The following is a 13,545-nucleotide window of genomic DNA, read 5'->3' as shown; positions in this document are numbered from 1 at the left end:
GTTAAATCAGATACTTTTTAAACTGTTGGGAAGTGGGAGAGACAGGCTTCAAATCTGGCCTCGACGCCAATCACAATCCAGCATCTTAACGTGATCAGGTTTGTTCAACCGTGCCTGGATGCCAAATTGCCATGGTGGCAGAGTTACGTGTGTTGGATTAACCTACCAAGTACCAATATATATATATATATATATATTTCCCCCCACCCCACTCTTTTCCTACCCCCAAATTACTTCTACTCACGAATCCTGGACCCTGATTTAGAACTGTGGACCAACGAGCTTAGCAACTTGGGAGAGACAGTTCTACAGCCAAAAAGTAAATAAATAAAAATAGCCAGAGATGTTCCTTGAGTTACAGGAGACTTTAATTTCATCGTAATGTGCTTCCTGGGACTATCCCCTCTTCCTCTTGATTCTTTGCCACTCAACCCCAACTGAGCCCCTCTACAATTCATTCAAGACATCCTTCGGTCACATACAGGGGGTGGATTGCTGATACTGAGGCAGGCCTCTGTTTGGACTTTAGCCTCAGAAAAGGTCCATGTATGATCTTCAGATGTTAGGTGGAGGGGCTTGAGATTTTGTACTTATAACACTTTGCATTGATGGTGGATTGTTATACAGGGCAGGCGATAGACAGTGGTAGGAGGTTGCGCTCCTAGGTTCTGCAGCGGATGCTGATAGAAAATGTTGTACTAAAGGGGACGCTGTCATGTCAAAGTTATATGACCCCTCTTCTTCCCCACACAGCTTTAACAAACCTTAAGCAGCCTAATTCTCCATTGCCCTGCACCTTCTGCAGTCATTTATACCGCTGCAAAGAAGGTGTCAAACTGCTACCAAATCACAGCCATAGCATTTTAGACCCACTTGCTTGTGTTGTCATTTACGCCAGTGCTGCAGGACAATGGTGAATTGGGCCTGTTGCCTTCCATAGGAGCAAGAGGCTAGGTACCACTCAAATCTTGAAGGCTTAAGTGGTGCATGGGATTCGGGCTGTTCCCAATGTGCAGGAGTGAGATCCCCTCCCAGCCGTTTCAATGGAAACACGGCCTCAGTGAAAACTTGAGGATCTGTCCTGTTCTGACCACGTCCTTTTCAGAAAGGGTCCAATAATTATTTGAAATCTGTTTGTTTCAATCCCAATAGAAGAGAAGGAAAGGTAAAAAATAAGTTTTCTTTTTGGGGAGTAACCCCCACAATTCTGTTCCTCTTTGTGCATACCTTTCCTACTGATGTCAGGAGAGTGGTTGGGGGAAAAAGCTGGTCGGAAATCAGACCACCCTTCCAAAGGGGCATTCAGAAATATCTGTGTTGGTAACGGATGGGATTACAACACAACAGCCGGTGCTTCCCTGGCTGAGTCCCATGGGGCCAATATCTTAGTTGAGTGACTAGTCATGATTGGCTAAGTGAAGTCTGTTCGTGGTAATGTGAGCGAGTTTTTGATCAATGTTTTTCTTTGATGCCAGGTTGTGAAGAGGTTTGGGTGGGGTGGGGTGGGATGGGATGGGATGGGTTGGACTAGGGTGGGAAGATACCCAGACTGGGGACCTGGTGTGGACGGGGGCCGTATTCTAGCACTGACCCTAGGGAGTGGTGGGGAGGAAGGTATGGGAGCTTAGAATCTCTCCCTTCCCTTCATGAAATAAAGTGACGTAAAAGCCTCCTGCATGCTGAAAATGTTAGAAAAACCTTTCTAAAGGGAGAAAAAAAAAAAAAAAACCCCTAACCCAAACAACTATCCAAGCTTGTTGATCGGAACCAGGAGGGGAAGCCATCCGTATGGCCGGTAGGCAGCCTGTCCATATCTCCATGGACTGGGCTTTCCCACTCCAGCTTCCAAGTCGGCCTTTAATGAAATGTTTAGTTCCAATAACCTTTTTATATATATATATTTATATATATATACACACACACACACACACACACACACATATACATATATATTAAAAGAAAGCTTGATGTAGCAGTTCTAGTTTATACTGAGTAGCAGTATTGTGACCTGTTTTATTTTGTTCTCCCTTCCTTACCCCTCTTCTTCCTCCCCATATTTTGATGTAGCAACTTCAGAAGAAAGAACAGCAGGCTGCAGGTGCACCAAGAGCTACCTCTGGTCTGAGAGGGGGCTGTACTTTCGGGGGGAGAGGGGTACAGGGGGCCTAAATCCTCTTGAACTCCTGTAGGGGGCATTCAACTGATGGAATGCCCCAGGCCCCGCCTCTTAGCAGCTCGCCAGGACCCCAGCGTGTGGCTGAGCATAAATTTGCATAACGCTTTATTTTCTTTTTAAATATATGTATATATATAAAAAAATCTTTAAAAAAAAAAACCCACAAAAAAATAAAAAAAAATCAACACAAAAAATGCCCATGACCTTAACTATTTGCTCTGACTTATACCTTCCTGGACAGGTGACTAGAAATGGCTTGTTGGTCCAATTCACCAGCAATAAGGATGAAAGAAAGAAATGCCCCCACTCCAGTCTAATGTGTCTGTACTGTGTTTTATTTGCTAACCTACACGCAGTGTAAATCTGTATGGCTGTATTTGCTGTGAGGGGTAAGGTACTGGGTGACCCATCTTGCAATTGTTACACCCGTGCAAATGTCTTTAGTTTGGACAAATCCTTAGTGTCTCCACCTTGCAGTCATGGGAGAAGGGACGTATTTCAGGACTCCATGAGGCACTATTTGGGGTGTGAAATTTATGGGGATCAACCTTCCCCCTTCGCTCCCCTAAAACATCCCCGGTGGAAAGAGGGCAATGTTGGACTGAAATGCAACCCAGCAAATGTGACCAGTATCAGGTCTCATTTGAGTTGTTCCACCCTCTCCCCACCTCAGGGTTTAAGAAAAAACAATGCTCAGTGGGAGCTGGATCAGCCCCCAGTCCTGCAAACACTTACACCTCGCTATCATGAGTCATCCCGTTGAAATCAGTTAGGCTTCTGGTAATAGTAAAGTTACGCATGTGCCTAAGTATTTGCAGGATTGGGGCCTTAGAGGGTAGGTCTCTGCTAATGCTGCTGCTGCCAGTCTACCTCTTGGCACTGCTGGACAGGCTAGAGGAGGGTTGTAACTTCAGCATCGGGCGATACTAAAGTCCAGTGGGCTCCTGGGAGAAATGGAGCAGGTGGGGGCTTGACCCTATATAACAGCAGTGACCATATATAACACCTCAGCAATGGCATGAGGGGCTTGATCCTGTCAAGGTGCACAGTGGTGTAGGCACGTGTTTAAGTGCTTTGTGGGACCGCAGCCAGATTGCACAGCAGAGGGCAGGACGGAACCCTCGTTGTGTGTTGGGGGCCAAGCCTGCGAGTCAGTAGGAGGTGAAATGGCTCGGATACCATGCTGATGGGCACTCTTCCAAAGAACTAGGTCGGTTAGATGCATAGGTGGATGGGGAGAAAGGGACATCTCTGGTACATTGACCTGGGACCTGATTTATGCAAATAGTTCTTAACTCATACTGGTAGTGACATTAACGTAATTTGGGACTGAAGAGTGCTGAGCCCTTTCTCTGGAGGCTCTCAGGACCTGGCAGGATTGGGCCCTTAGGAGTCTGAGTGGGTAGAGAAAACAGAGACATATCTGGTATCCAATTCAGCAGAGCCTTGGGATTTAAGCACATGCTTTGTTGAATAGGAATGGATTTAATCCTGTGCTTAAAGATAAGCACACGCTTAAGTGCTTTGCTGAACTGGGGCCTAATCCTGCAATCTTTACTCACTTAGACAACTAGTCCTGATGGGTGAGTAAAGATTTTTCAGGACTGGGGGGAGATCCCTTGGTGTTATATATGGTACTGCAAGCTTTTGGGACAAAGCACCCCTTGATGGTGGACTGTGACACTAAAGAAGATGGGGGCTGTGACAGGATGTTCAGAGGAGGGGTTAATTAATTAATAACATCTGCTTTGCCTGTGAAAGGAGACACAAATATGCTATGTCTTTGGCCATTATTTTAGAGGTATCGGGGAGGGGTTGCAGGGGTGGGGAGGGATGACTTGGGGAGGAGGGATGATAAATGTAACAAAGGGGCAGGGAGGGATATAAAATATACTGTGATATCCTCATCATAAATTATATAGAGAATAGTATGTATTATAATACATAAAATTAAAAAAAGAACCAAAATTGGATTTATATTTAATGAGGAGATACTATAAGAATATCTTGTCCTAGCTCCCATTTGCAAATGTATTTTTCAGCTGGAGGGATATCTATTCTTTTTTCTCTTTTCTTTCTTTCTTTTTTTTTTTTTTTTAAATCTCCATACATGCAAAGGCTAAGACTGTTAACATTCAGAACCTCTTAAATCAAAAATATTCAACTTGCTTATTTGGTGTTTGACTTTTTATTTGGGTTCTTTTACAGGTGTTTTTTAAAAATAAAAAAGAGAGAGAGAGGAGGAAAAAATAAGATTTAAAAATTAGAACATTTCTTTATAATTTAATATTCTATTTTAATAAATGCATTTATTACATGTAAATGTAGCAAGGAACTGGGCTAATAAAAATACTTTTTATTAGGTAATTTATTATAAGAAAAAAAAGGATATTTTATTTTATGATAAAGTGATCCTTAAAAAGTTTAGAAGGGTTAGACTATATGTAGGTTAAAAAAAAATACATTTGTATCCAGAGTATTGCTTAAAAAGTGTTTTTAATATATGTTTCTTTTTTTGTGTGTGCGTGTGTGTATGTAAAAGTTGATAGTTACAGTGCAAATGGCCCTTCCCAGAAATAAAACTTACACACAGTTGTATGTATTTTAAAAAAATTAAAAATTAGAGAAGAGGAAAACCACTATGAATTCAAAATCTTGCTGCCATTTAAAACCCCAATCCTCCCAACAGCTCCTCATATGTGTCACTTCACATATGGGAGTAGTCCTTTTGCCTGGGGGAGTAAAGTTATCAGCAGGCATGAATCTGCAAGATTGGGCCCTGAGTCATTGCAGGATCGGGCCACAGCCTTTGCTAAATCAGTGACATGTTTCACTATGGCTTCAGTCCAGGAACCCATCCCTGTATGGGAAAGCACTTAAGCATATGCTTAATTACCAGTAGAGTCGAGGGTTAATCATGTGCTTGAGCATTTTCCTGCCTGGTGCAATCATGCTGTCATTTCAAGCCCTGATTCAGTGAAGCACTTAAACACGTTCTTAAGTCCCTTTGACTTGAGCAGGACTTAAAGTTAAGCATGCACTTAAGGACCTGATCCAAAGCCCATTGCGTGAATTCCTGGCCTCACTGAAGTTCTGCCTTTGGCTTCAGCAAGGCCAAGTTTTCACCCCTTGACCCTAATGTGCTTTGGGTCAAGCCCTTTGGTGTGGATCAGAAGCTTGACCCTGAGGACTGTAGGGAGCGGGATTATTGATCTGCCACAAGGGCCCAACCTTGCAAACGCTATCAGGCGCCTGTTGTCATGAGTGGTTCCACTGCACCCAGTAGCTTTTACAGGATGAGGGCCTTAATGCAGCCTTCTTAGGGTATAGTAAGTGATACGACCAAGCCAGAAGGATGGGGAAGAGGGTACACAAAATAGAGCCCATCTTTTTAATACGGATTTCTGGCTACCCTGACCTTGCCCTCTTTTGACCTCCTACAAACTAAAGCAGTAACAGCACCTGGTGCAAAAAACCATAAAGATAATGCATCCTCTTTAAGAAAATTGTGGGCTTTTGAATGGGATGGTGGGCATGTTCATTCCCCTGCACCCTTTTAGCCATTAAGGTCCCGATCCAGCAAAGCATATGTTTAAATCCATCCCTGTTCAGGAAAGCACTTAAGTGCTTTGCATGATCTTGGCTCAAGGACCTGACTTGCAGAAGTGCTGAGCACCCTTGACCCCAGTACAAGTCAGTGGGAGCTGTGTTTACTCGCGTCAGCTCTGAAAATCCAACCTTAATGGTATTCACCCTTTTCAAGGCATCAGAAAGGTGGTAGTGGGGTGTTTCTAATCTGTTGCCTTCTAAAGAAGCATTTTAAAATAAGAATTGTTTGTTTTTAACCAAAAAGAGAGGGGGGGGGAGTTTGAGTTGATGGGTATAAAAATATTAAAATAATAATAATAATAAACATTGAAATTTATTTCATATAATCCTATAGAAAAGATTAAAAAATAAATAAACTTAACTAGTTCATATAGTAGATGCTATCCATATTGTTTTATCTATAGGAGAGGTGAGGATCCCAGACAGAACAGAATGTAAACTAAACTTGTAAACAAGGTCAGTTGTTCCTGTTTTAATTTCCCCACAGGTTCCATCCATTTTTGCTCAGTGCTATTTCCTGAAACTTAAAAAAAAAATTTCAAACCTCCACCTGGTACCTTCTGTCAATCAAAGTCCTGAAGTTATTTTTATAGAGGGGGAAAAGTGGGATCTGATAATACGTATTTTTTTAGGAAAGATCAGTTTGGGGTTTTATGTTCCTTTCTTTAATGTATAAAAATTGGCTATCCACTGAACACACAAAACTGGCAAGTAAGGCCCTTGTTTTTGCCTTATTCTGAACTCCAACCTTGGGCTAGCATGGGTGGAAGTGGAGATTTCAGAGAAAGAAGGGTTAAAAGTAAATATCTCACCATTGTTATGTTTCTTGTACTATTACTTTGGTTTTTTAAAACGTCTCAAAAGCACTAATGGTTTTGGAAGGTCCCTGAAGAGACAAGTTACATTGTACATAGGCAGAGAAGCAAAGGAAAGTGCCTCTCTGCCTATGTACAATGTAACCTGTAAAGGTAAAGAAACGTGCTGTAAAAGGATGGTGCTTTTTAACCTCTTTCTTCTTCCAAGTGTCTTGAGGTCAGAGGAGTGCGTCCACCGCCTCATGGGTCGTGCAGTGTTGGGGCCTGCGTTTCATTTGCACCTAAGGCCGGTGTCTTCAAGTGACTGGTGTGAATGAGAATCAGGCCCTCTGACACTGTTCTGCCATAGGTATGGCTTCTAGGTGTGGGATTCATCTAGGGTCCTGTGTGATGCACCGGTTGGACTCACACACTGTGCAACTCTCAGAGCAAAAACTGATGGCAAGTTTCTCTTGGAAATTCTAAGTCCAGCCTGCTAATATTCTGCACCCTGACCATCTGAGCCACACAGGGAGAGCATCAGGCCATTAAGCCCAGAGATGAAATACCCCTCTGGATGAGGTTAGCCTCCAAAGTGTCAAGTGTCTGTCTGACAGCATTACTGACCCTGCACTATTTGGGAGGCCAGACGAGATGATCGTAATACCTTGGAAAATCAGGACTAGTTTCCATGGACAGCTAGCATTGGCGGGTCAACCTACGCGTTTGTACCATTCTGCCAGGGCTCAAGCGCTGGAGGGCACAGAGGTGTCATGTTTGGGGAAAGCCTTTCGGACTTGCTGGGATGGAGGGAGGAGCTGGTTGCTCCATTCTCTTGTGCATCCACCTACGCCAGTTGACATCGGAGCTGTCAGTTCAGGTCCTCTGTGGGAAGGTTAATATTTCTGCTCGGGTTCCTAGGTAGAAAAGGAAAGACCGCACTGTTATCTGTTGGTTAGAGAGAGGGACTGGGAGTCAGGAGTCCTGGGTTCCATTCCTGGCTCCGGCCTGGGAGTGGGGTCTACTGGTTAGAGAAGGGGGCACTGGCTGTCAGGATTCATGGGTTCGATACCCAACTTTAGAGGAGACAACATGATCTAGAGGCTAAAGAAGGAGACTTATGTGTTCTTATGCTGGGCTTTGGAAGGGCAGTATGATCTAGGGGCTGGTACAGGGAATCAGGATTTTTAGGTTCTATTCCAACCTTTGGGAGAAACAGTGTTATCTCGGGGTTAGAACAGGGGACTGGACATCAGAACTCCTGGGTTCTGTTCCCAGCTCTTGAAGTGAGCATGGTCTAGTGGTTAGAGCACAGGTCCCACGCAAGGACCCTGGGATTCTATTCTGACCCTGCTTCTGGATTCAGTGCAAGACCTTGCACATCCCCTGGCTCTGTGCCTCAAGCTTCCTCTCCCTGTAAACGGGGGCTAAAGCAATTTGAGATGCTCGAATGGAGGGGGCCGAGGGAGCGCAGAGTACCACTAAGGGGCAGGGATGGAAGTGAACGAACCACGTACCTATTTTATTTTTATGGCTAATCTATGAATCCAGAGTGTAAGAGGGAACTATTCCCAGCTCTGCGGCTGAGATACTGTGATCTCAGGGACGGGTCAGCCTCATGCTCCACCTGCCTGCCTTTCCCCTATGTAAAAGGGGAGGCAGGACTCCTGGGTTCTTTTCCCGGCTTTAGTAGGGAGTGTGGCCAATGTCTCCCTACCTGGCAGAACAGTGTTCAGATTTAATGGTCTGATCCAAAAAAGCCATTGAAATCAATGTGACTTCAGTGAGCTATGGATCAAGGACGAGAGCTTTGAGTTCTGCCGATGGAATCTTATCTGGTGTCCTGGGCATTCACTCAAGGCAGGTTTTACAGTAGGAAACACATCCCAGAGAGTACATTGGACAGCTGTAGATGAGACAAAGGTTGCCCAGCAACCTTGAGTATTGTCATGCTACACCCTAGTCATCATTCAGAGTAGGGTGAGCCCTGTGTCCCAGCACAGTGGTTATTGCACCAAAATCTCCCATTTATATGATATTATTATAAAATAAATAACATAGTTTTTAAAATATATAGGTGCTATGAGAAGAAATTAACTACCGCAAAAGAGATGCCTCAGAGAAGTAGGTGTTGCCTTTGGTTTTAGTTTTTAATACTTTGTACTGTGATTCATCCACAATAACGTCCTACAGTTCAGTAGCACCCGCAGGATCCCAAAGCATTTCCACAGGCAGTGCAGTCGCTGCATCCCTCACCCCAACTGCTGGAAATGCAGCTGCTTCTGGGGTGGGATGTAGCAGCTGTTTAACAGCGCACAGTAATGCCATTTGGCAGTTTAGGACGGAAGTGAAGACAATTGGTTCTTGTTATGCTCCTGCAAATCAGGAGTAGCTCCATAAGGACTGATTCTGCTCTCTTTCACAGGTGTAAATCAGGAGTAACTCCATTGGGCCTGATTTCTTCTCTCTGTAATCAGGAGAGCAGAAACGGAGCCCTAACCACCATAGCCCAACTTGCAACAAAATTAAAACGGTGGCAGCTTTTTGAAAGCAGAGGGTGATGGTTTCTGGTTTGTGTGCTGGCCCGTTGGAGTTTGTGGTGGGTAGAGTCAAGGTCTAGTCCTTCCCAGCAGGGGTCAAGAAGCAGACTGTTTGCTCGTTCATTTTTATTTTACCTCATTTTTGTTTTTAATACTTGAACTGTCAGTGATTGAAGTTATGCAGTGATGCCCTGGACTGGAGATCAGATGCACTTTATATTAACTTTTACACTGGCCCCATCCTACCTCTGTTAAGTCCATGGCAGAATTCCCATTGGCTGCAGTGATAGGAGTGGACCAGGAAAGGTTAACTAGTCAAAAAGTCGTTTCTAGGATTTTAGGGAGGGATTTGTATTTTATTACTATTTTTCACATACTGTAGAAGCTGAAGGCCAGATTCTGCTTTCTCTGGTGGAATTCCAGTGTCGCTCCATTGGAGTCAATCTAGAATCACCTCACTGGAGTGACTCCAGATTCTATGCTGGGGTGACTCCATTAAAGTCAACGGAGATAGAGAGACTCCAGATTTTTAATCTATTAACTTCAGTTGAGTTACACAGTGGAATCTGGAATCACTCTACCGATGTCAGTGGAGTAAATCCAGAGTCACTCTAGTGGCGTTACTCCACATGTGTCAATGGAGTTATACTGGGATAAAATTTGGAGCCACTATTGGAGCGACACCAGATTTAGCCTGGCAGCTAACGGCAGAATTTGTTTTTTCAGTCTTGTTATGATTTTCCAAGATTGTTTTGAAACAACTTGCAAAGAAATGTAGCAGCAACACCCATCAGCTCTCTCTAACTCCTTGGATCTCTGCTTAAATTGGTTCCTTCCGCAGCTCTCTGGAGCAGGCGGAAGAAGGTCTGGTTCTTGCAAACTGCTTTGCTATTCTGGAAGGTAATCAGCACTTTTCTTTTCTTTTTTTTTCATAATTACAACTGACCTGCTTTTCAAAATACAAATATTCAGGGCCAGATCCTGTTTTGCCTACAGGATTTGCTCCTAGATTAGAAAGGATGTTAAGCAAACGTGAAGGGCGTCAGGGTTATGAGGCTGAGTTTTGGACAGTGGTGGCTGCTAAAATGACACTGCTGTTTTCAGCTCAATCTCAGCAAATGCCATTCTCTGTTCACACTGTTCCACTGTCCTCCAGCTGAGCCAGATTCTGATCTCACCTCTGGCATATCTCCACTGAAGTTACACTGCAGTCAAACTGAAGTCAACATGGGAGATTCTTCTCTCATTTGTCTGTCTGGAAACCACATTCATTCCAGTGAATTCGGTGGAGCTGCTCCACAGTTCACTGGAGCAACAGAGACTGGAATCCCAATCATGGACTTCAGCGTGCTCCACGGGGACCCAGCGATGCAGAATTGGTGAGATATGAGAAAGAAGAAGAATCAAAATGATAACTGGTGTAAATTGGGTCCACTAACTTCAGTGGAGCGATGCAGATTTACACAACTAACGAATCTGGCTCAGTGCGTTCAAAGTAAATTACAAATGTCCCTTCAGCCCTTTGTGTATTTTGCTTAACAACAAAATTACTATCCTCTTGTCGGAGATTGCACATGCTGTGCGAGCTTGTGCGCGTGCTTCGTTTTCCTTCTTATCTGGGCACCGTTGTACGTTCGTATCACTCGGTCTAAAACAAAATATCTCTCTTGATAAACCAGCCAGCCACAAAATTCCCCAGCGTTAGCCTTGATTTCCCAGTTGTGTGGTCACTCTGTTGAAAGTCCATTCCTTGTTTTATTTTGTTCTTATCATAGGAAACCTGTAATTGGGATTGTTACTAGCAGAAACAGATCACATGTTCCATCCAGCTATTTTCATCTCTCCGGCATCTCGCAAAAATAAATAAAGAAAGGCCTGCGAGAGATATAACCGAACATAGAAAAGTAGAGTTAGGTTCGATGTCTGAGTTTTGAGGCATATAGTAAAGGGGAGAAGAAGAAAAAAAATTAAAATAAAATAAAAAATTAAAATAATGATGTTGCACAACTTGTAGAAAACAAAGAAGGGAAAGGGTTAATGTATTAAATGTGCTAAATTACATTAAGAACTTAATTTTATTAAAGTATTATTACTTAAGAAACTTGGCGTCATGTCTTGATTGTTTCCTGCCTCTTCCTGCCTTCACTTTGGGATGGGAGCGATTCGAAGACTTGTTGACTGATCCAGTCAATCTAGCTGTCCATTCAGTGTGGCCTCCATCTAGGGATCCCAGCTTTGGGATTTGAACATAAGAATTGCCAGACTGGATCAGACCCAAGGTCCTTCTAGTCCAGTATTCTGTCTCTTACAGCCCTTTCAAAGTTGTTATAATTATGTCATCTCTGGATATTGAAATCCATATCAATGTCCAATCGCTTTCTGAATCTTGGTATGTTTTTTCCCTTGTCAACGTCCTGTAGCAACGAGTTCCGCAGTCTAAGTGATTTTTTATTGGTTTTGAATTTCCCACCCTTTTGATTTCATTGCATTTGAATTAAGGATTTGGGATTTCCTCTTTGAGCTTTAACTCAATCCCAAAAAACATTCAGTGACTGAAGGTGTCTTCCATGGAATATGTTTTTAGAACCAAAATCCATCAGACTTAGTTACAAACTTGAAGCATGGTGGTGATTGGCCAGGAGGTACCTGAGGCTAGCGGGCTTTTTAATCTAGCAGACAAAGGCAGGACAAGATTCAACAGGTGGAGAATGAAGTAAGAAGAAATCAGAGCGGAAACAAGGTGCACGTTTTTAAACGGTGTGGGTCATTAACCATCAGAGCAGTTTGGAATTCTCCCTCATTTGGGTTGATTTCAATCGAGATGAGATGGTCTTTCTAAAAGCACCCAAGTGACTTAAGAGTCTGTCTCCCTTTTTCAGAAGCCACATTAGGATTTAGAAGTCTAAAGCTCATTGATTTTCAACGACACTTTGACACACTCAAGACCCAGGCCCTCCAAGGTTTTTAAGCGCCTGACTCCCATTGATTTAAGTGGCTTGTTCAAACCTAAAAGTACAAAGAAGGGAGCAAATGCCACAAAAGGGTTAAAAAAAGAAAGAAAGAAAAGAAAACCTTATAGATCGCTCGCACCCAGGAAACGGAACCTTTTTACCCTGCACCTTGGGCAAGTCACCCCATGCTCTGTGCTTCATGCTCTTTGTCAGTCCTGTCTCTTTATGCCTGTTCTACACACAGTTGTTGTCCCAGTATAACTAAGCTGGTTAGGGATGTGATTTTTTTAAATCAGCGTACTTACACGAGTACATAATGTGGACGCAGTTATACAAGGAAAAGGTGCCTTATAGCAGGACAGCTTCCTACCCTACAGCTATACCAACATAAAGTACCTTTCTATCACTATAGCTGTGTTCACACTAGTGAGGCTGTACTGGTTTCACTATACTAGGCTAATTAAAGCAGGGCAAATTTTGTGCGTAGACAAGGCCTTAGGGGCATGTCTACACAGCAAAAAAACACCCTCAGCAGCAAGTCTCAGAGCCTGGGTCAACTCACTCGAGCTTGTGGGGCTCACGCTGTGGGCTAAAAATACCAGTATAGACATCTAGACGCAGGCTGGATCCTGGGCTCTGAAACCTGGCAACAGGAGAGGGTCGTGAAACCCAGTCTCCAGCCCAAATCGCTAGACTGCTCCTTTTAGCCTGAGTTGGCGGAGCTGGGCACCAAGCTGCACTGCCCCGGTTTTCAGGTATTTTTGCGGTGCAGTCTGTATGGTCCAGATCCTCAAAGGTAATGAGCCTTCTAATTTCCACTAAAATCAATGGAAGTCAGGTGTGGCGAGAGCTTTGAGGAGCTGTGTCCAAGCTCTGTGGGAGACTGGCAGCAAGAGAACATGGCAGAGACTGGGGCAAGGTGGGGTGAGATTTTTTACACACTTTCCTAAACTCCTTTTACCATGGGAACTGAACAGTTGCTCTGCCCCTAACCAATTCGGTGCTGCAGCCAGATTCCCACTGACCATGTGACCCAGTCACCTTTCCATGGGGAGGGACACGTCTCCCACCTGCCCCAGCTCCATGCAGTAAGAATGAGTCACCAGTCACAGTGCATTAGAATAACATCACCCTCCCAGTCTCCACCCTGGCAGCGCCAGTGGGCGAAGCAGTTGGGGACTAGGATGACATCACCACTTGGCGCTGAGTCACGGTGTAGGCAGATGGTGGCAAGGAAGGTGTGTGTGTGTGGGGGGGGGGGGGGGGGGGGGACACAACATTTGGCTGCTCCATCAGCGTGATCAATGCAGGCCGAGTAATTGCAGCCACTTAGTGTGTGGCTGAGGTGCGATTGCCTCTTCCATGCTCCGCTTGGAGGGTTATTTTTGTGTGTGGGCTCAGTGCAGAGTCATGCTAGCTAATAATAATATCCCACCTGGAGACAGTCATCTAAAGCTGGCAGGGCCCCAAAGTGC

The sequence above is a fragment of the Caretta caretta genome, chromosome 24 (assembly GCF_965140235.1).
Source record: "Caretta caretta isolate rCarCar2 chromosome 24, rCarCar1.hap1, whole genome shotgun sequence".
Classification (NCBI taxonomy): domain Eukaryota; kingdom Metazoa; phylum Chordata; order Testudines; family Cheloniidae; genus Caretta; species Caretta caretta.
Note: the sequence above shows the minus strand (reverse complement) of the source record.